At 38.2% G+C, this 22,995-nt stretch overlaps 1 long non-coding RNA gene across 1 annotated transcript; it reads right to left on the bottom strand.

Moving 5' to 3' along the window:
* Positions 1–10,154: 10,154 nt before the first annotated feature.
* Positions 10,155–12,032, bottom strand: LOC140179751 (uncharacterized). Its single transcript, XR_011873594.1, has 2 exons — positions 10,744–12,032; positions 10,155–10,253 (listed from the first exon to the last, which is right to left on the bottom strand). It is a non-coding gene; the product is annotated as an uncharacterized lncRNA (long non-coding RNA).
* Positions 12,033–22,995: the final 10,963 nt, after the last annotated feature.

The raw sequence follows: 22,995 nt of genomic DNA, 5'->3' as shown, positions 1-22,995 counted from the left end.
CTAAGTTAGCAAGGGTGTTAGCAGGTCTAAAGAGTATTGAGCTTAGAGATACCTGAGGGGTGTCAGTGTATTTATAGTGGTGAGCCAATAACCACCGTTGGAGTAGTGCCGTATCTTTTGGGTGTTAACCGTCCCTTTATCTTAGGGAGGTTAAGATATGGCTTGATGAAGCGGGTAGAGAGATTTTAGGGGCGGTTACTCATTTGAATGAGTGTTTATCTACCAGCTAATCTCATGTCCGACTTCTTTAGAGTAAGTCGTGGTCAACACCGACTTCTTATATGAAGGTCGGTGCTTAGCTAGGCTTAATTCTTCGGATTAGGCCTTTTATTTGGACCTGGGCCTTTATCCTTGGGCCAGGGTAAGAACAGTGCCCCTACTTGAGCCCAAGATCTCTTTAGGGCTTGGGTTTAAGTATTTAACTCGGGTTCGTAGCCGACTTTCTTGGAGGAAACACGGGTTTTTAAACCGACGTGATTTTTGCGACCTTTTGTTTCTGACAGTTACGTCTATTCAAGCGTCGTGTCCGTTATAGGTGCATTTAGGGATTGATGGCTTTGGTAACGGTGCACTCTCATTAATGACTGCTCCGTTTTTACCATTATGCCCCTTAGCATGTTTATAAATACTTTCCCTCTCTTTTATTTTTCCGTTTCTGCAATCTTTCAAACTTCTTCTTTCTTTGATCGTGCTGCATTCTTGCGTTCGGAGACTTCTACTTCTTACAACCTTCATTTTCGGAAAGAGGTTAGTTTCTTTTTTCTTCTTCGCGCTTTTTGTATGACTTTACTTTGTAGAGAAATAGGTTTGTGGACTTTGGCTTGGTTCCTTTTTCTCCTCTCTAGAGACCTTTGTTTTTTATTTTTTCTTTTCTTTTTTCCTTTGTAGGTTTCCTCATTTTTCCTTAGAGAAAGAAAATGGCCTCCGTAGACTGGGTCGATGTTACTGTTCTAGGGGAGGAGCCGTTGGTTGATGCGGAGTTTATTACTCATCTTCGCACCCACCACCGGCTCTGTACTTCGGATGAGGATGAGCCTAAGTATGAATTGCTTGTCCCTGGTTCAGAGAACCGAGTTTGTCATGAGAGAGCCAACGAAACGGCTCCCCATTTCTTCTTTATGTATGAGTGCATGATCACCCGCCTGGGCGTCTTTCTACCCTTTTCAGATTTTGAGGTGTCTGTTCTGCAGTATTGTCGGGTTGCCCCTACCCAACTTCACCCCAACTCCTGGGGTTTCTTGAAAATTTATCAATTTATTAGCCATGCTCTGGATTTCCCGACTTCTCTGAAAATCTTTTTCCATCTTTTTCATATGACCAAGCCTTTTAGTGGACTGAACAATAAACAACAATGGGTTTCCTTCCGAGCCATACAAGGTCGGAGGATTTTTACCCTTTTTGATGAATCTTTTCATGACTTTAAAAATTTCTTTTTCAAAGTGCAAGCTGTAGAGGGTCATCACCCCTTTTTTCTAGATGATAATTCTTCTCCTCGCTTTCCCTTATACTGGTTGGAGGCCTCCCCTTGTGAGAAATATGGTCTGAATGACCTGGATGAAGTAGAGGCTGCCGTTGTGGGGTTCCTCCAAGAAGTGTGGGGGAGGGCCCCATATTTGGATACTAAAAAGTTTCTCCAAGGGTCTTCGGCCTTTATCCAATCACAGCTAGGTAGTTTTCTCTCGTCTGTTAGATTCCCGACTTGTTAACTGATAATTCCGACTTGACTGATTCTTTAGCTATTGTTTTCTTTTTCAGAAATGGCAAAGACAAATGCTCAAGAATCTTTCCAGAGGGTCCAGGAGGCTAAAGCTAAGTCTCGCGCTCGAGCTGGTGGTGCCAGGGTTATCTCTCCTCCTCCTCCTCCTCGGAACGTTGGGACTCTTTCCAATCCCATGGTGATTTCTTCTTCAGCACCCTCTCAGCCGCCCCCCGTCGTCCGACCTTCCCCTGATCCCAAGAAGTGCAAGACTTTAGAGTCTAGTTCTTCTGGTGAGGTTAAGGCGGATGCTCTTGCATTCGTCCGAAAGAATATCTATCCTCATGCTCGTATAGGCATGGATGATATGTCTGTTCGGAGCCACCTTACCACTATGATCGAGGAGAGTCTTAAAGCGGTGGGGTTCTGTGGCAAGCTCTTAGATATTTTCGAGAAGGCTCCTCTCAGCTCCTTAGGGATGACCTCGAGGGTCGAGGAGCTGGAAGGAAGGCTTCGTGCATATCAAGAGCATGAGGGAGAGTTGAGGAAGGAAATCGCCAAGCTAAGGGAGGAAAGAGATACCCTTCGGGAGAAAGGGAAGGTTTTGCAGGCCCAATGCAACATGGAGATGGATCTGAGGAAAACAGCACAGGCCAGCTATCAAAGCTTATTCAAAGATCTTGTGTCTGTGAAGACTGAGCTGTTGAACTCTTGGAAAGCATATGATGAGTTGGAGGACTCTATTGTTGATGGCGCCGATGAGTCTTGGAGGATCTTTCTGGAGCATGTTAGAGTTATTGCTCCCGACTTGGATCTTTCTCCTTTACATCCTGACAAAGTTGTTATTGATGGTGCCATTGTAGATCCTCTGCCCCCGTAGTCATTTCTGAGTCAGAGTTGAAGACTCGGGGGCAGAGGATTATTGAGTCTCCTCCTCGTTCTAAAGACGCTCCGAGTTCTTCAGCAGTTCCTCCGACCTCTTCATCTCCCATGGATGCTTCTGGTGGCGCTCCTCCTGACTCCGGTGGTGGTGATCCGTCTACTCTTCTTCCTAAAAAATGATCTATGGCTATTTGGGGGTCCGGCCTGGGGCCCCCCCCGGTTTTTAAACTCTTTATTTATTTGTTTTTGGTGGTGTTGGTTGAACAATTTCTTTTGGCCTTCCCAGGCCGTAAACAAAATATTAAAAAATATCATTTTTGATAAGGGTTTTTAAGTTAACAAAATGGATACCCTTTTTGGATAAGGGTTTAGATTACCTTATGCGTGTATGCTTTTTGGTTTTTTGAAGTCTCCTTGATCTTTTCTTGAAAACCTTTCCTTTCGGCTTGTTTGTTTTTCTGAGCTTTTTGTTCAAGGACTTTTGGGACAGCCTTTAAACTTTTTCCTAGGTTTTCCAATCTCTTTTTGTTATCCCCTATACTCGACTTTGTTTTAGCGAGTTCTTATGACTTAGGTTATTTTTGCGATGCGTTTTTCTTCTACTCGGTTCTTCGCTCCGATCTTCGGGTCGGAGTATTTCCGAGCTTTTCTACTCGGGTTCTCATTTCGACTTATGAGTCGGATTGTTCCCGAGTTTTTACGATCAACTCATATAACCTCTTTACACCGACTTGTACCTCGTCGTTTTATCCTGACGACCATCTAGGTCGGTTCATGGGATTTTCATGTTTTGTCGAACTTAAGTCGGCGCGTTTCGTAGAAAGACTTAGAAAAAAAATAAAAAGGATTTTATAAGAGATATTGTAGATGAAAAAGATCTTTATTTATTGGAGAGGTACCTTCTTGCTACTAAGGGTTTTTATAGCCTATTTTCCCTTAGCTTCTATTATGATGCCTCGTTAAAAACCCTTCTCCAGAAAAAATCCTTTAATTTTGGGAAAAAATCATGAAGTTGGGAGAAGAGTACATCAGGGAGTAGAGTTCGCTTTTAACTGTAGTACCTTTTCATATTACAAGCATGCCACGACCTTGGTAATTCAGTGCCGTTCAGGTCGGTTAATTTATAATAACCTTTTCCTAAAACTTCATTGACTTTGTATGGTCCCTTCCAATTTGCGGCGAGCTTTCCTTCTCCTGATTTGTTGACTCCAATGTCGTTTCTGATTAAGACCAAGTCATCCGGGGCAAACGTTCTTTGAATGAATTTTTTGTTGTACCTTGTAGTCATCCTTTGTTTCAATGCTGCTTCTCTTATCCGGGCATCTTCTCGGACTTCGGGGAGCAAGTCGAGCTCCTCTTTGTGTCCCCGTATGTTTCCGACCTCATCATGGAGAATTACCCTTAGGCTTTGCTCATTGATTTCTATTGGTATCATGGCTTCTACGCCATAAACTAGTCGAAAAAGGTGTTTCTCCTGTGGCGGACTGGGGAGTTGTCCTATAAGCCCATAGCACCTGAGGGAGCTCTTCAGCCCAAGCTCCTTTTGCTTCCTGCAATCTCTTTTTTAGCCCTGCCAGTATGACTTTGTTGGCTGCCTCGGCTTGCCCATTGGCTTGTGGGTGCTCCACCGAGGTGAACTGATGTTTGATTTTCATACTGGCTACTAAGCTTCTGAAGGTAGCGTCGGTGAATTGGGTTCCGTTATCTGTAGTAATGGAATAAGGTATCCCATATCTTGTGATGATATTTTTGTAGAGAAACCTGCGACTTCTTTGAGCGGTGATGGTGGCCAATGGTTCTGCTTCTATCCACTTTGTGAAGTAATCTATCCCCACGATCAGGTATTTGACTTGTCCTGGCGCTTGGGGAAAAGGACCTAACAAATCCATTCCCCATTTTGCAAAAGGCCATGGAGAAGTGATACTGATGAGCTCTTCTGGTGGAGCTACGTGGAAATTTGCATGCATCTGACATGGTTGACACTTTTTCACAAATTCTGTGGCATCTTTCTGTAACGTCGGCCAGTAGAATCCAGCTCGGATTACTTTCCTGGCTAGTGACCTTGCTCCGAGATGGTTTCCGCAGATACCACTATGTACTTCCTCCAGTACCTCGGCGGTTCTTGAGGTCGGTACGCATTTTAACAACGGTGTCGATATCCCCCTTCTGTAGAGGATATTTCTTACCAAGGTGTAGTGTTGTGCTTCCCTTCGGATCTTTTTAGCTTCTTTTTCCTCTTTAGGGAGGACGTCAAATTTCATGTATTCGACTAGGGAGTTCATCCATCCGAGGTCTAGACCGACTACCTCAAGTACTTCATGTTTGTCTTCTATTTTTGCTACTGAGGGCTCCTGGAGGGTTTCTTGAATCAGGCTTCTGTTGTTCCCTCCTGGTTTGGTACTTGCTAATTTGGATAGGGCATCCGATCTACTGTTTAGATCCCGAGTTATGTATTTGACCTCGGTTTCTGCAAAGCGCCCAAGGTGTTCCAGAGTTTTGTCCAAGTACTTCTTCATGTTTGGGTCCTTTGCCTGATATTCTCCACTTATCTGGAAGGTCACCACCTGTGAGTCGCTGTATATCATCACCTTTGTAGCACCGACTTCTTCTGCCAACTTTAGTCCGGCGATCAAGGCTTCATATTCTGCCTGATTATTTGAAGCCGGGAATTCAAATTTTAAGGAAACCTCTATCTGGGTTCCTCTTTCATCTACCAATATTATGCCTGCGCCGCTTCCCGTTTTGTTGGAGGATCCGTCTACATAGAGTTCTCATGTAGTCGGCTTTTCCTCTTGATCCCCTGCGTATTCTGCCACGAAGTCGGCGAGGCACTGGGCTTTAATTGCTGTCCGAGTTTCATATCTCAAATCGAACTCGGAGAGCTCTATTGCCCATTGAACCATTCTCCCTGCAACATCCGTCTTTTGGAGGATTTGCTTCATGGGTTGGTTCGTACGGACTCTTATTGTGTGAGCTTGAAAGTAAGGTCGTAGCCTTCGTGAGGCTATTACTAAGGAGTAGGCAAACTTTTCTAGTTTGTGGTACCTTAGTTCAGGGCCTTGTAGGACTTTACTGATAAAGTAGACTGGATGTTGTCCGACCTCGTCTTCTTTTATCAGGGCTGACGAGACAGCCCTGTTTGCCACGAATAAGTACAGAACGAGGTCTTTCCCCGGTACTGGTCGGGTTATGATAGGAGGTTGGCTTAAAAACTTTTTGAACTCTTGGAACACCTCCTCGCATTCCGGAGTCCATTCGAATTGGCATCCCTTTCTTAATAAGGAAAATAGTGGAAGGGATTTTAGTGCCGATCCTGCCAAAAATCTGGAGAGGGCTGCAAGTCGGCCATTGAGCTGCTGGACTTCTCTCAAACAAGTCGGGCTTTTCATTTCTAGGATGGCTCTACATTTATTGGGATTGGCCTCAATCCCTCTTTGTGTTAGCATAAATCCTAGAAATTTTCCTGCCTCCACCGCGAAGGCGCACTTTGCGGGATTTAGTCTCATCCCATGCAGCCTTATGGTGTCGAAGACTTGTGAGAGGTCAGACAAGAGGTCGACTTCCTTCTTGGTTTTCACTAGCATGTCGTCGACGTATACTTCCATTAGGCTCCCCAGGTGAGGGGAAAACACTTTATTCATCAACCTTTGATATGTGGCTCCTGCATTCTTCAATCCGAATGGCATGACCACGTAGCAAAAGTTAGCTCTGGGTGTGATGAATGATGTTTTCTCCTGGTCTGGCTCATACATCGGGATTTGATTATATCCCGAGTAGGCATCCATGAATGATAAGTATTGGTACCCCGAGCTGGAATCCACTAGGGTATCAATACTTGGTAGGGGATAAGGGTCCTTAGGACATGCCTTATTTAGGTCGGTATAGTCGACACACATTCTCCATTTGCCATTCTGTTTTTTGACTAGCACTACATTGGCTAGCCATGTTGGGTACTTGACCTCTCTGATAAAGCCGGCTTCCAGGAGTGCCTGTACTTGCTCTTCTACTATTAGGGCTCGTTCTGGGCCGAGCTTGCGTCTTCTTTGTTGTACAGGTCGGGACCCTGGATGAACCGAGAGCTTGTGGGACATGAGCTCGGGGTCAATCCCAGGCATGTCAGAGGCCTTCCAGGCGAAGAGGTCGGAATTATCTCTTAGGAGTTTAGCCAACTCTTGTTTTAGAGTTTCCCCTAGGTTGGCTCCTATATAAGTGTTTTTCCCTTCCTCTTTACCGACCTGTATCTCCTCGGTTTTTCCTCCCAGTTGTGGTCGCAGCTCTTCTCTGGCTCTTGTACCGCCGAGCTCTATTGTGTGAACTTCTCTGTTCTTTCCTCTCAGATTTAGGCTTTCATTGTAGCATTTCCTCGCCAATTTTTTATCTCCCCTCACCGTTGCTATTCCCGCTGAGGTCGAGAATTTCATGCAGAGGTGGGGAGTGGATACCACCGCTCCGAGCCGATTAAGGGTAGTTCTGCCGATTAAAGCATTATAAGCTAACCCCACATCAATGACTATGAAGTCTATGCTCAGAGTCTTTGATTTTTCCCCTTTTCCAAAAGTGGTGTGAAGGGGCAAAAATCCTAGTGGTTTTATTGGCGTGTCCCCTAATCCATATAGGGTGTCGGGATAGGCTCTTAGCTCTCTCTCATCTAACCCTAGCTTGTCGAAAGCAGGCTTGAAAAGAATGTCCGCCGAGCTTCCTTGGTCTACTAGGGTTCTGTGGAGATGGGCATTTGCTAGGATCATATTTATTACCACTGGATCATTGTGTCCAGGGATTATTCCTTGCCCATTTTCTTTTGTGAATGAAATGGTGGGAAGGTCGGGTGTCTCCTCCCCGACCTGGTAGACTCTTTTGAGATGTCTTTTGCGAGAGGATTTGGTAAGTCCCCCTCCTGCAAACCCTCCTGAGATCATGTGGATATGCCTCTCTGGAGTCTGCGGTGGTGGGTCTCTTCTATCCATATCATCTCGCTTTCTTTTTCCATGACTGTCCGACCTTTCTATGAGATATCTATCAAGCCGACCTTCTCTAGCCAGCTTTTCTATCACATTCTTGAGGTCGTAGCAGTCGTTTGTGGAGTGACCATATATTTTATGGTACTCGCAGTAATCGCTGCGGCTCCCCCCTTTTTTATTTTTAATGGGTCTAGGGGGTGGCAGTCTTTCAGTGTTGCAAATCTCTCTGTATACATCCACTATAGAAACTTTCAGGGGAGTATAAGAGTGATATTTCCTTGGCCTTTCGAGACCGAGTTCTTCCTTTTTCTTGGTTTCCCTTTCCCTCTCTTTTGTTGAGGGAGGGGCCCTAGGTCGCCAGCTCAGGTCTCTTAATTTGGCATTTTCCTCCATATTGATGTACTTTTCAGCTCTTTCTTGTACATCACTTAGAGAAACGGGGTGTCTTTTAGATATGGACTGTGAGAAGGGACCTTCTCTGAGTCCATTGACTAACCCCATTATGACTGCCTCTGTGGGCAGGTCTTGAATCTCCAAACATGCTTTGTTGAACCTTTCCATATAGGTTCGTAGAGGTTCTCCGACTTCCTGTTTTATTCCCAGGAGGCTCGGTGCATGTTTCACTTTGTCTTTCTGGATTGAGAACCTCATCAGAAACTTCCTTGAGAGGTCTTCAAAGCTAGTAACCGACCTCGGGGGGAGGCTATCGAACCACTTCATTGCTGCTTTTGATAGAGTGGTCGGAAAAGCTTTGCATCGCGTAGCGTCGGAAGCATCGGCTAGGTACATCCGACTTTTGAAGTTACTCAGGTGATGCTTTGGATCCGTGGTTTCATCGTAGAGGTCCATGTCAGGGCTTTTAAAGTTCCTCGGAACCTTTGCTCTCATTATGTCCTCGCTAAAAGGATCCTCCCCATCTAAAGGTAGTTCTTCTTGTTCATCACGGGAGTTACGACCTTTGAGGGAGGATTCTAACTTTAAGAGTTTTCTTTCCAACTCTTTTCGTCGTTCCATCTCCTCTTTTAGGCTCTTTTCAGTTTCCTTTTGCCGCTCCCGCTCTTGTTCTAACTGTTCCAGGCGGCTGTGGACTAACCCTATGAGTTCAGTTACGTGGGATGGTCCTCCTTTTTCTTACTCGCGCCCTTCTGAGGAGTTTACCTTCGGGTTTTTTACCCCGGAGGTGCCCTCTCTATGCTGATTGTCAACTTCCTGGTGGAGGGCGAGGTCCACATCGTTATTGCCTGTGTCCAGATTCTCTTGTTCAGAATCTGTCTCCACATGGCCTTCTTCGTGGGATCTGTCCGCCATCGATGGATGATCTCTCAGGTCCCCGGCAACGGTGCCAATGTTACGGTGGGTAACTGGAGATTAATAGAATAGATGGCGCTAGTTGGCCCAATCGTCCGCGGATGGTAGTCTCCGAGCTGGTTCGTATGCTGGAGTCTCCTTCCGACTTGTATGCGCGAATGGATGGGGGTGGTACCTGCAAAGACACTCCGATGCCTAAGTTAGCAAGGGTGTTAGCAGGTCTAAAGAGTATTGGGCTTAGAGATACCTGAGGGGTGTCAGTGTATTTATAGTGGTGAGCCAATAACCACCGTTAGAGTAGTGCCGTATCTTTTGGGTGTTAACCGTCCCTTTATCTTAGGGAGGTTAAGATATGGCTTGATGAAGCGGGTAGAGAGATTTTAGGGGCGGTTACTCATTTGAATGAGTGTTTATCTGCCAGCTAATCTCATGTCCGACTTCTTTAGAGTAAGTCGTGGTCAACACCGACTTCTTATATGAAGGTCGGTGCTTAGCTAGGCTTAATTCTTCGGATTAGGCCTTTTATTTGGACCTGGGCCTTTATCCTTGGGCCAGGGTAGGAACAGTAGTAATCAGATATAAATATAAAGAAAAAGACATGTTTGAAAGATTTAAGAAAATATATACCACAATATATCATTATATATGCACAAAGTAATTGATAGTTCAAATTAAAGCATTTGAGGAACATCACCACCCCAATAAATTTGATGTTAACTTCAAATATAGCATTCAAGTTCATGTTTTCAATTAAAGTTACAGCTAATAAGATTTATGAACTCATAGGCTATAACATAATATATGATTCAAACAAGGATTAGAATACTTATGAACCCTCCAAGATAGATAAAGATTAATCTTCTATATATATATTTGAAGAGGAGTTTGGTCTTGATAACTGAAACTTCTTGTTTAATTTCCAATAATAATATCACTTTTTGATATCATCCCTAAAAAAACTAAACATAACTATCCATTGAACCAATCTTTTTTTTTTTTTGAAATAAAGAAAAGAACTAAGTATCATAAATTATAAATAATAATCATGTATAATACATAAACTAACTGCTAACTGCTCTTTCTTGGTTTGCTTTTCCTCCTAGCTCAGCTCAGCTTCTAGAAGGAACCACCACCCCTCCTTTAGGAACTTGTGCTTCTTCTTCTTTGTTCTCTTTACCTTGTTCTTGTTCCATTGATGATGAGCTAATAATAATATCCATGCTTGCTTGTGCTTTTCTCTCTTCCACATCACCACCACCACCACCACCTTCCATTTTCACAATAATCTTCTTTGGTCTTCCTCTTTTCCTAGGTAGCTGTTCTTCTTGTTGCTCTATTATTGCTTCTTTTGATGATGATGCTGCTTCAGCTATTTCTACTGATGAAAGCTGCTTAATCTTTTGCGGTTTCTTCTTACCCATCAATCATTAATCATAAAAAATCAGTCTTTTCTCATATATATATATATATATATATATATATATTACAAATTAATAATATTCTAAGAAAACATATTGAAGAAGAAGGCCATAAATAGTCTTTTCTCAGCTAATGGGCAAACAACTAATCACTTTTTTTTTTTTCGTTTTTCATTTGTAAGGAGGTCTACCTCCATTTCTGATCTTAGTGTTCATTGCTGTCTGGTGTTTGCCTCCATTTTTGTGTTTCACTTTGCCCTTACTTAAGAGTTAGCTTGGAAACACAAGTAATTGATCTAATGTAGAAATTACAAATTCCGCATGTCAAAAGCTATTGTGAACAATGGTTCGTAATGGCGAACGGGAAAACAGCAGAGAACTTTAATGGTTTTTTTTTTTTGTGACTAGAGAACTTTAATGGTTTAAGACTACTATAGTGAAAATTTGTATCAGCAATTTAAAACCCAAACGCTGAACTCACATGTTTTTTGTTCTGCCGCCTTCATCAACGGCTTGCTTTGAGCACAGTGTATCCTCACAAAGAAGCTTGTTCTGAGAGGTATTACTTTACCACTTTCATCGGGATCAACACTTATTCCATTAAGTTCTAATGTATCAGATTCTCTTGAAATCATTGCACGTTTCTAAAACTAGATACACTGATGTGAGAACAACCAAGCCTTGCGTTTCTAAATCAGATGTCAATAATTTAGAAGCTTAGTTCATGCATTCCTTTTGGTGCATATAATTTAAAAGCATTGACATACATCTGTAAATTCTAGATTGTATCCCAGCTTTCTTTGTTTTTTATGCGGCAAAGTTAAAATATAAAATAAATTGGAGGCTTTTTTTATCTTATTCAAATTTTAAATTTTATAATTTAAAAAAAGAGTATATATCTATTTTGGTCTTTAAAGAATGTTAGACTGACATTTTGGTTCCCAACTAAACATATTTTGTTTAGTGCAGTCATCCCCTGGCAGAGCAACAAATAAACATAAGGTCTAGGAGCATAGATTTAGTTTTTGTGTGCTTAAAATAAGTTTTGTTTTTCTTTTTTATTTTTGGATCAAATTCTTTTATGGAGAGGAAGAGAAGAAATATAGAAAAAGAAAAAAAAATTATCGAAAAGAACTAATTATCATAAATTATAAATACATAAACTAACTGCTCTTTCTTGGTCTGCTTTTCCTCCTAGCTCTGCTTCTAGAAGGAACCACCATCCCTCCTTTAGGAACTTCTGCTTCTTCTTCTTTGTTCTCTTTGCCTTGTTCTTGTTCCATTGATGATGAGCTAATAATAATATCCATGCTTGCTTGTGCTTTTTTCTCTTCCACATCATCACCACCACCACCTTCCATTTTCACAATAATCTTCCTTGGTCGTCCTCTTTTCCTAGGTAGCTGTTCTTCTTGTTGCTCTATTATTGCTTCTTTTGATGATGATGCTGCTTCAGCTTCCTTAATCTTTTGTGGTTTCTTCTTACCCATCAATCATTAATCATAAAAAATCCTTCTTTTACAAATTAATAATATTCTAAAGAAACCTATTGAAGAAGAAGGCCATAAATAAAGATCCCTTAATAATAATAATAATATCCGTTTAAGGACTTACAAATAATCAAAGATTGATTCTTCAGCACAGCAAAATCCTGTGCATCTTCTTGGTTTTGTGATGATACAAACAAAAGAAAAAGAAAACTTGTCTCTCTTTCTCTCACTCTATAGGATTCTGAAAAAGTAAGCACCCCTGGCCCCCCCTTAGGCCCTTACTCAACTACAGTGCTAAAATAAATAAAATATAAAGAATCATAAAAGCTAAAAATGCTTGAGACAATACTACAAAAAAACTAGACACCAAAAAAAAAATACAAAAGCCTATTAGAAAAATTATAGGTAATTAATATTTTTTATTTTTTTTATTTATACTTTGCATTAGATATTAATTAATTTTTTTACTCTCTACTAAAATATTGATTTTAAATATTATAAGAATATATTAAAATTATTTATAAAAGATTATATATAGTACTGTAAATTTATCTGTAAAAGAATAAAAATTTAAATTATTCATGAGAGAATATATATGATCTCGATGACTAGAATGCCAATTTTTAGAACTGCACTTGTTAAGTAAAGTAAGCCTTTTGGATGTATGAGTAATTTTTCTTTTTATTTTAAAGATAATTTTCTCTTTTGCTAAGGATATATTTTTCAAAGACAATTCTTATACTTCACTAAAAATATTTTCTATTTATTAAGTTTGCAAATTGCGATTTTAAGAGTAAAAAAGGTTCAAACTCAAAGTGTCTTTTTCTATTTTTTTTTAATAAATCTAATTATTCCCTTTTAAGCATATATTTAACTTTTTCTTTGAATTGAAGTTAATTCTTTTAAGAATCAAACCAAAAACCTGAAGTTTATAATATGTTGCCACCACCACATTACACTATTTCTTCCCACCAAAAGGAGGAGAAAATAACATGTTAATAAAATAATTAAGATCTAACTACATGCAATGCCACTCAGAATTTTATTTATATAATGAATAAATTAAACTTGAAACAGATAATAATACATGAGTTTTAGAGATCATAGTAAGAGTGGAATTGACTAAAAACTGAAATTTTGTCTCTAATAGAGAGATTTTGTGACAAAGTTGATAACCTCTTTGCTCTTGAAAGTTTGTTTTATATATAGTGCTTGAAGAAGTATTTTATCAATTAAAGCATGTCTTATTTTGAATCGAAGTTAACATTCTATTTTATTTTTAAATAAAGTATTATTCTGAATGTTTGTTTGGGTGTTATTATATAATTTGATAAAAAAAAATCTTTTTTAATAAAAAAGATATTTTTATTTTTAATTTTAACGTATTTGATAATTTTTAATAATAAAAATAAAAGTGTTGAAAAAATAATTTGGTAAATGTGTGGATAAAAGTAAACCCTAAAGCATATGGTTAGGATGGTGGACCCAAAAGGATCAACCATGGTTTGGGCTGTTGTTCTAATCACTACTAGGGGTCTCACACTACTTTCCTTGTCTTGTGTTTTTTTTTTTTTCTATTTTTTCTTTCCTCCAATTTTATAATACGACTTTCTCAAGTTGATTGAACAATTTTTTTTTCATCATATTTTTCAATTTGACCGTTCAAAAATTAATTTGTTATGAATCTGAATTCTATTCGAAAGATACCATATGTAAAAAAAATAAAACAAAAAAGAACTACCACTTTTTTAATCTAAAGATGTGTATACTCCCATGCACAACATTATTCATTCAACATATATACGTATATGATTTGCAAACATAACAAATTGAACATAATGGAAATTGAATTTGGGTCCAGCAAGATTTAAATATTGTTTCCAACTTGTTTTAATATTTTTTTATCGATACAAACATTTCTTTAACAAGTTATATATATATATTAGGAAAGTATATATTTTAATTCCGAAGTGTGAAAAAAATTTTAAAAATATTTTTAAATTTTATTTTATTTTAATTTTGTTCTAATTTTTTTTTATTTACATTAAATATATCATTGACGATTAAATTTTTAAAAAATTTAAAATTAATCTAACAATAATATATAAAAATTATACTTGATTTATTTGTATTCAAAATCGTTCTTATAAAATTATTATTAGATTAATCTTACCGTTTTTAAAAAATTAATCATCAAAAATAGATTTAATACAAATAAAAAATTTTTAGATTAAATTAAAATAAAATAAAATTTTAAATTTTTTTAAACTCTCAGAAATAAAAAATATATTTTATCTTATATATTTTTAAATTAAGTTTATCGAAACTTATGCGAAGAAAAAGTATAGGCATAAACGGAAGGCTGCGTGGCTAAGTTTCTCGTTTGTGAACATCTTGTCTTACTCCAAATAGTAACATGATAAGATCAATTTGATAAATTAATCTTAAATTTGATGACTTATTAGGATCACGATGATCTTAAGCTGTCAATTGTGACAATATATATTTCAATTATTTGTCTCAATACAGGTGTTCTTAAATGTTAAATAAATATATATTACATAAAATCTTTTAAGTGAAGGAAGAATATATAGTATAAACTATATATAAAGTTAATTCATATTAGAGGGTGGATGGCGTGTAACTAACCTAACATTAATAAACAAATTTATGTCTAATTTAATTCCATATACTACTAATTAATTGCATTGACAATTGTTCTTTCTGTTTCAAATATTGTTCACAAAAAGTATGCCATAAACGTGATGATATTTCTTTTAAAGGCACCGGCCTCGTGAGACGTAATGCAAATTCATAATTCATTATCGGATAAGAATGGATTTTCTTAGTCAAAAAAACATTTTGGCGCATATAATTTAAAAAAGAATTTTGTTCTTCACAAAAACCTGCTCCCTTAATGAAAAAATGTGATATAGTTCACATGTCAATGTTAAAATCTAATTTATCACATAAGAAGTTATGTTGTCACATTACCATTTTTTTATTAACATAGAAGGTTTTAGTTCACAAATATATATTATTGTCAAATTTTTAAATAATGTAAAAATATTTTTATTAATAAAAAAATTTAAAGATATTTTTATTTACGATAAATAATTTAAATATATTTTTTAATAGTTTATCCTAAGTTTAATTAATATATTTAATGCGTATTTTTTTCGATTGATGTTTATTATGATAATAAGTTATTAGACTAACTTAATTAAATTTGATTAATAAAATGACTTGATTATATAGTAGTATTCTATTTCAATATTAGTGCTTATTTGGCGCCATTAAATCGATAAAAAAAATATATTTTTTAATGAAAAAAATTTATTTTTTAGTGTGTTTTGACAAATTTTTAATAATAAAAGTAAAAGCATTAAAAAAATAAAAAATATTTTTTTAGAAGTTATAATTTACATCTTTTTTTAAAGATTTTTTTTTAAAAAAAAAGATATTTTTCACATATAAATGAATAAAAAATACTTTTATCTTATTTTACCCAAAATATAATTGATAGATAAAAAGATCTTTTTATATGAGATGTTCAAATATAAAATTATTTTTATTTTTATAACAAATTTTATAAAAAATATCATTTAAATTTTTTTTTAAAAATAGCAACCAAACAAACTCTGAATCTAAGAGATCAAATTAATTTGTAGTATCCTATCATCCAATCATAAGTTTAGAGTAAAGGACAATTTCGTCCCTGACCTTTGTTACCGCGGACATTTTCGTCCCCGAGGATTAGGAAATACTTAAATGTCCCTGACCCCGTTAAAAAGTAGACATTTTGACCTCTCCGTTTGAGTGTCTCCGTTTAAGGTTGACGGAAAACAGTGACGTGGCCCCGTGGCGCTGAGCTGACCTTAACGGGTTGCCACGTCGGCTAGGCTTTGTAAAAGAGGACAAATATGTCCCCAGAGCCCAAAACGCAGCCGTTTCTCCCCAACCTTTCGAAACTAAGCACAACTCACCCACGCAATACACATAACACCAAGACGATCAAAATCTCTCCCCCTGTTTCTCCCTCCAAAAATTGCACTACGTGGAAGAGCAATCGGCGTTCGGTGAGTGAGCGGTCGGAGGCAAGAAAGAAGGTTACCGTGGAGGTTAGCACCGCCGCCTTCCTTTCAAGGTAAGATCGCCCTCCTTACTCCTGAAGTTTCTGTAGTTTATAGTAAGGGTGAAGTGATCATGCGTGCATGTTGACAGTGTATGTAACAGAGGTGTAATGAGGGCAAAAAATAGTTTTTAGAGCATGGTGTCTAGTAGTAGTCGTAGGAGGTACTGTGTTAGGGCAAAGGGGGATTTTGTAATAAATTTTCAATGTAATGTAGTACTCACACATAGTTGTTTCTTGGTAATTTTCAGATGGTGGATGCTTTTGTGGTGCCAGTTTTTCACCACGGTGGTAGCTTCGTGAGAGGTAGTGATGGTGTTCTTGTTTATCAGAATGGTAAAGAAGAGAGGTTCCCGGAGATGGACCTAGATTTTGTGAACTTCGGGGACCTTGTAACCTTATTTAAGGGTTTGGGATACCAGTCCTACAAGGCAGTATACTGGTATGATCGAACAAGTGCGTTGCTTGAGTCTGGGCTGAACGAGTTAACCGGGGACGCAGGGATCAATGCAATGCGGGAGAACTTAGTGAAGTACCAACAGAGTCTTGAGTTCCACATTTACTTTGACCACCCCATTGATGCTCCGGAGGAAGTATTTGATGCTGGCAAGGATGGTGACGATGAAGTGGATGTGGATGAAATATTAAAGGAATTGAAGACATCCTCTTCATCGGATGATGGGTATGAGAGCACCGAAGATGTATTATATAAACCTCCACCAGCTGGGTTGGAGAGTGATGGAAGTGATTCTGAGAGTAGTAAAGGGGCTGTTGGTGGCAAGAGGAAAAGAGTAAGGGAGCCAAGAAAGAAGGTGATAACCCCTAAGAAGAAATTCACAAAGAAGGTGCAAGATGGTAAAAGGGAGCATCCAACTGGAGAAGATAGCGGTCAGGGGAAAAAGGGGACAGCTGGTGAAGCTGGTTTAGGGTCTGCTGCTGGGCCTAGTGATGGAGGAGGTGGTGGTAATAGGCCAGGAGTAGATAATGCATGGAGATACTATGTAAGTGAAGTCCCCACAGAGCCTGAGGAAATCATGTTTGAGTACGAGTCGGAGGACTTGCACACACCTATGGGATCCGATGATGAAGGTGAAGGCCACAAGTTTCCAGAGTTTGACGATGACTATGCTCATGGTCAGGGCAGATTTGAGTTAGGGATGAGGTTTGCAAGTGTTGAACGGTTTAAAGATGTGGTGAAGGACTCATTCATTGCTGAAGGTAGGGAGGTTAAGTGGATCAAGGATGATAGGGAGAGAGTGAGAGTGGGCTGCAAGGATGAAGAATGCAATTTCTTGGTTCATCTTTCTTATAACAAAATTCTGCAATGTTACCAAATTAAGACCTACCAGCCAGAGCATAGTTGTGCAAGGGATTTAGGGAGTAACGCAGCAGACCAGCATTGGATCAGCAGGAAAATTGTGAAGAGGATGGCTACCCAACCACACATGACTACTAGGGAGGCAACTGAGTTCCTAAGGGAGGAATTTTCTCTTGCTCCCCATCCTAAAATGGTGTATAGAGCAGTGGTTGAGGCCAGGGATAAGATTATGAGAAACGAGAAGGAACAATACAAGAGGACAAGGGATTATTGTGAGCATATTTTAAGTTCTAATCCAGGATCTACTACAAGGCTGGAACTTATGACACTTCCAGAAGCTCCCCCTGTTTTCGACAAGATATACATATGCTCAGATGCCTGTAAGCGAGGGTTCAAGGAAGGGTGTAGGCCTTTGCTGCACCTGGATGGATGCTTTCTCAAGACATACTACATGGGGTGGCTTCTATCAGCAGTTGCCCAAGACGCAAACAACCAATTTTATGTGGTTGCATATGGGGTCGTCAGGGCTGAGACGAAGGATGCCTGGAAATGGTTCCTCACTAACCTTCAGGCAGACATAGGAGACGACGCAAACCATGGCTGGAACTTCATTTCAGATCAACAAAAGGTTTGATGTTTTATTGGTTCATTCTTGCACACTTACTATATATTTGCTGAGTTGTAAATGTTGGCTGCTCATGTTCAATGCAGGGTTTACTCCCTGCCTTAAAGGAAGTCATGCCAAAAGCCAGGCACAGAAACTGCGTGATGCACATGTGGAAGAACTTCGTTAATAGATTCAAAGATCTATACATAAGAGAGGTTATCTGGGAGTGTGCCAGATGCACAACAGTTGCAGAGTTCAAAGACTATATGGAAGGGCTGAAGACAGTGAATCAGGGGGCTTGGGAATACCTCTCCAAGTTTGAGCCAGAGACATGGGTCAAGGCTTATTTTTCACATGGCCCGAAAGTTGATAACCTCACCAACAACATGTGTGAGGTGTTCAATGCCAAAATCGTTAACTATCGCTGCAAGCCAATCCTCACTATGTGTGAAGAGATCAGGTGTTACCTGATGAGGAGGATGGTAAACCACAAGCGAGTGTTGAAAAATCACCCTGGTAAACTAGCACCAGTGCAGCAAAAACGGATGGAAAAATTACTGACTCTTAGCACAAAGTGGGTGGCAGAGTGGGTTGGAGATAATGAAAGAAAAAGGTTTCAGGTGAGCCGCAAAGGAGTCAAGGTTGATGTGGACCTGATTAAGTACACATGCTCCTGCAATCGATGGCAACTTACTGGTAATTGTTTGTTCACCTATGATTGTTAACTGTTTGTTCACATGTAATTTACCTATTCTATACTCTGAGTTAAGCCTGAATACATTTTTTGGGTAGGAATGCTATGCACACATGCACTTGCTGCTATAATGAAAAGGCGTGACAGGGCAGAAGATTACGTGCACCCCTGGTTGTGTATGGAATCAATCAAGAGGACTTACTCACATTGCATCAAACCAGTCCCCAGTGCAGAATTCTGGCCCCGGACTGAATACTCACAACCAGAACCCCCCATCATCAAGAGGCCTATTGGCCGGCCAAAAGTTCACAACAGACAGAAAGATCCTGCTGAGCCATTGATGCAAGGGGGAAAATTGAAGAAGTCATTCTCCGTGGCTTGCAGTAAGTGTGGTGAAAAGGGCCACAACTACAATACCTGCAAAGGAGCTCCATCAAACCCCAATTGGAAGCAAAAAACAAAGAAGCCTAAGAAGAAAGAAGGAGACAGCTCTCAACAACTGGTTGTACTTCCTTTGTCACAGTCAGCTCCAACTGCAGGGGTAAGTTTGCATTCCCTATTTCTGGTTTGAATAACACACTCTTGTGGAATTGCTGAGTTAGTATAGAATTCCTCAAGGGTCAATATGTCTTAGTATAGAAAACCTAGGGGACTCATCTATCTTATTATCATGCTTATTGATCATGTTCATTAACTCTCCAGGATTCTTCAAGTAGCCAACCAAGCAATACAACACCCCTGCAACAACCAACTACTGTAACTATTTAGTTTCTTGTCTTTGTGATCAATTAGATATATGACTTGTTTGAAACCAGTTGATGTGCTTTATTTTTACCCCATGTTTTGGTCTGCTATTGCGTGCAGGTTACGAGTGCAGCTGCACCAAACCCTGCAAATGTTGCACCAGCTCCATCCAGATTTACTAGATCCACACTTGTGATACCAACTCCGGGAGCAACAGTCACTCCATTCAGGCCACCTGCCCCAACAACAACCCCTCCAAGTAAAGTTCCAGGCAAGGTTCCATCGATGGTTAACAACACTTCTCGCCCTAAACCTTCAAAATTCAGACCAAAGCAGAAGATCTTCAGGCTACCGGCACCACTGACTCAAGGACAATCTAGCACACCGCAAGTAGCACCAGCTCAGGAAGACCCCAAAACAATAACAACAACTGAACAAATTTCTAAGGAATCAACATGACTGACGGCTGACGATATTATGCTTTTTTTTTTTGGTTTAGCTATGACCCAATGTAAATGATAACCAGAAATTCTAGATACTGTTTCCTTTTTTTGGTTTGGGTCTTTATTTTGGTTCAAACAATACTTATGAAGTAACAAGATGTTAATGGTAGAAAGACATACTACTTTCCTTTTATTTTGATGTTAATGGTTGAAAGTTTGATCTCTTGTAACTTTGCCAACTTTATGTACATGTTAATGGTTGGCAGTTTGATTTCCTGCTACTTTTCCAACTTTCTTTTCATACATACATAATCACAAAAATGACCCAAACATATGTCAGATACACAAATGATTAATACATTTCATTTTCACCATTTGGCCGGTCTTACATTATTTCTTATAACTAAATAATGCAAATATCAGCAATACAAACATCACACATATGCTCCACCCAATTGGATTTTTCTTAACCTCTAACCCTTCTATCCTCTTCTCCAGCAACCTTATCCTCTTTTCCATGTCTTTGTTCCAGTGATGCTCTTCACCATGCAAAATTTGCTCATGCCCCAGGTACCTTGTAACACCAACACCAAGACCAGCTATGTACTCGTCCAGCCACAGAAAATACTTGCACCATGGTTGTCTAACCTACACAAAATCAATCCTCAAAGTTCAGAAAATCAGGAATTAAGGATAAACCCTACCATAAACAGAGTTACACAGATTTTCGTTGCATACCTTATAAAAGGGACATCCCAGAAACAATCTCTTCGGATTTCTGGTCGTCCTCGACATGAACAAGATTGCATTTTCTCCACAGAAGCACTTTGGTGACACGCACTCATTTCCATCTTTGGCAGTCGGAACTGGGCCTCTTGTCGAGCTTAAGGACACACCTTCGGATGCCATGGTCGGACTGCTCCCTTTCTTCCTTCTCCCACATCACCCTCAGAATGCATTCGAAGCATTAGGGCTCCAGGATTTCATAGGTTGGGGATGATTGAAAAACGGCAGCGTTTTTGAGTCCGGGAACTACGTTGTCCTCTTTTTAAAACCACATCCGACGTGGCAGCCCGTTAAGGCCAGGTCAGCGCCACGGGGCCACGTCACCGTTTTCCGTCAACCTTAACGGAGACACTCAAACGGAGGGGTCAAAATGTCTACTTTTTAACGGGGTCAGAGACATTTAAGTATTTCCTAATCCTCGGAGACGAAAATGTCCGCAGTAACAAAGGTAAGGGACAAAATTGTCCTTTACTCTAAGTTTTAATATTTCAACTACCAATTAGACATTGCTTATAAAAATATATATTTGATATATTATAAAAAATTTATTATGTTAATTGTAAGGAGAATTTTAATATACAGATCAAAGTTGGTACAGATTTAAAGATTTGGCTACACCACACTTTCTAAAGCCACACTTTAAATCGTAATTCTTCACAAAAAAAAAAGCGTCACCTAATGGAAAAAAGTAAATTAGAAGATTTAAGAGAAGAAATAATCAAGTTATCAAAATTAATAGACTAAAAATTAATGATTTTAACTAATGTTAACTGTAATGACACCGAATTCTTAAAATCAATACAAAATGATTTTTCTCAAAATCTTTATTTTACTATAAGTTTTATTGAAGGACTTCAAAAACCTGAAAAAACTTATTTTTCACACGGAATTTCTAAGAAATGTTATCATGGAAATGATTCCCCACATCTTTATCATACTTTTAACCCACAATTAAATTCTATAGTAGATATGCTTGAAGAAATATTAGTATCCATAAAATTTCAAAGAAATAAAGAAAAAGAGAATCCCAAAGAAGAAAAATTTCAAAATATAATCAACATAACAGATCTAAAAGTAAAACCACCACTAAAATTATGAATATTGAAGAAAAGTTAGAAGAAGTTACAATGCTTTTTAAACAATTAAAAATGGCTCAAGAAAATAATATTATGGAACAAGGATTTCAAATAGAAGAAGAATTAGTAAATTCTGAAAATATAGAAAATGAAGAACACATCCTAGATTATTCAAGTGACGAAGAACCAGCAATTCCAATACAAGTAAAAAATGAAGCTGGAACATCTAAAGATAATCAATCTCAATATAAATGGAAAACAGGTTTTGATAATTATGCTTTTAAAAAAGGGTTTATAAATAAAGATTCAAAATATACAAAAATACCATCAAAGTACGTTCCTAAAATCCAAGAAATGGAAGGAGAAAGAATGCTTGATTTAGACTGTAAAAAGAATGAAAAGGAAATTTTCGAAAATTGGTTGAATTCCTTTTTATTAAAAGCTTTTACTAATCCAAAGTTTAGTGAATTGTCTGGAAGAGATATTTGGAATTACATAGGATTTCATACTAAAGGAACTATAAGAGATTATATGATATCAATAGAAAACCAAATAATAGAAGATTTAGCAACAAAAATAACAGCTTATGATAAGATATTATATATAATGATGATTCTATATAAAGAATTTTTTGGAAAAAATATTATAGATCATAAACAAGAAGCCTATAATAAAGAATATCAAGAAGCAAAAAACCATTTAGCTAATATCCAGATATATGATCTATGTAATGTGGAATCTTATATATGTGAATATAGAATACATTATTACAAATTAAAAGAAGAAGATAAAAATCATTATCTTAGTATGTATATAACAAAACTTCCATATCCTGCTAATGAATTTATAATGGGAAGATTTATAAGAGAAATAAATAGAGGGACAATTGAAAATAATTTTGGTGGAGCAACCGCTGCATAAGAGAGGAAATAAAAGAGGTATTTTAGAACAAGAAACAATAATAAAAACAAAAGGCAAAAAAGTGACTATTGCCCAAATAAAAAAGAAAACTGTAAGTGCTGGTATTGCCAAGAAGAAGGACATTATGCAAATGAATGTCCGAAAAAGAAGGATAAAAAAGATCTTACTAAACAAATAGAAATTGCTAAGTCTTGTTTTATGGAACCTTTAGAGGAATCTGATGATAACCTAGACTATATTTTTGAATATGTCTCAGAAACAGACTCAGAGACTGAGTAATAATGCCACATTTATTACTATAAAAATAACAGAAAAATTTATAAATGCTTTTATAGATTCTGGAGCAACACAATGCTTTGCTAGTTCAAACATAAAACTTGATTGGAAAAAATTAAAGAAACCATTAAGAGTTAGAATAGCTGACAAATCAATACATAAAATTGACCAAAAAACAGAGATGACTGAAATTTTTATTCAAAATTATAGGTTCATTGTTCCATCTATATATATGTTAGATTCTGG

Source organism: Arachis hypogaea, chromosome 16 (assembly GCF_003086295.3).
Source record: "Arachis hypogaea cultivar Tifrunner chromosome 16, arahy.Tifrunner.gnm2.J5K5, whole genome shotgun sequence".
In the NCBI taxonomy this organism is placed as follows: Eukaryota; Viridiplantae; Streptophyta; class Magnoliopsida; order Fabales; family Fabaceae; genus Arachis; species Arachis hypogaea.
Note: the sequence above shows the minus strand (reverse complement) of the source record. Positions and strands in the feature narration are given on the sequence as shown.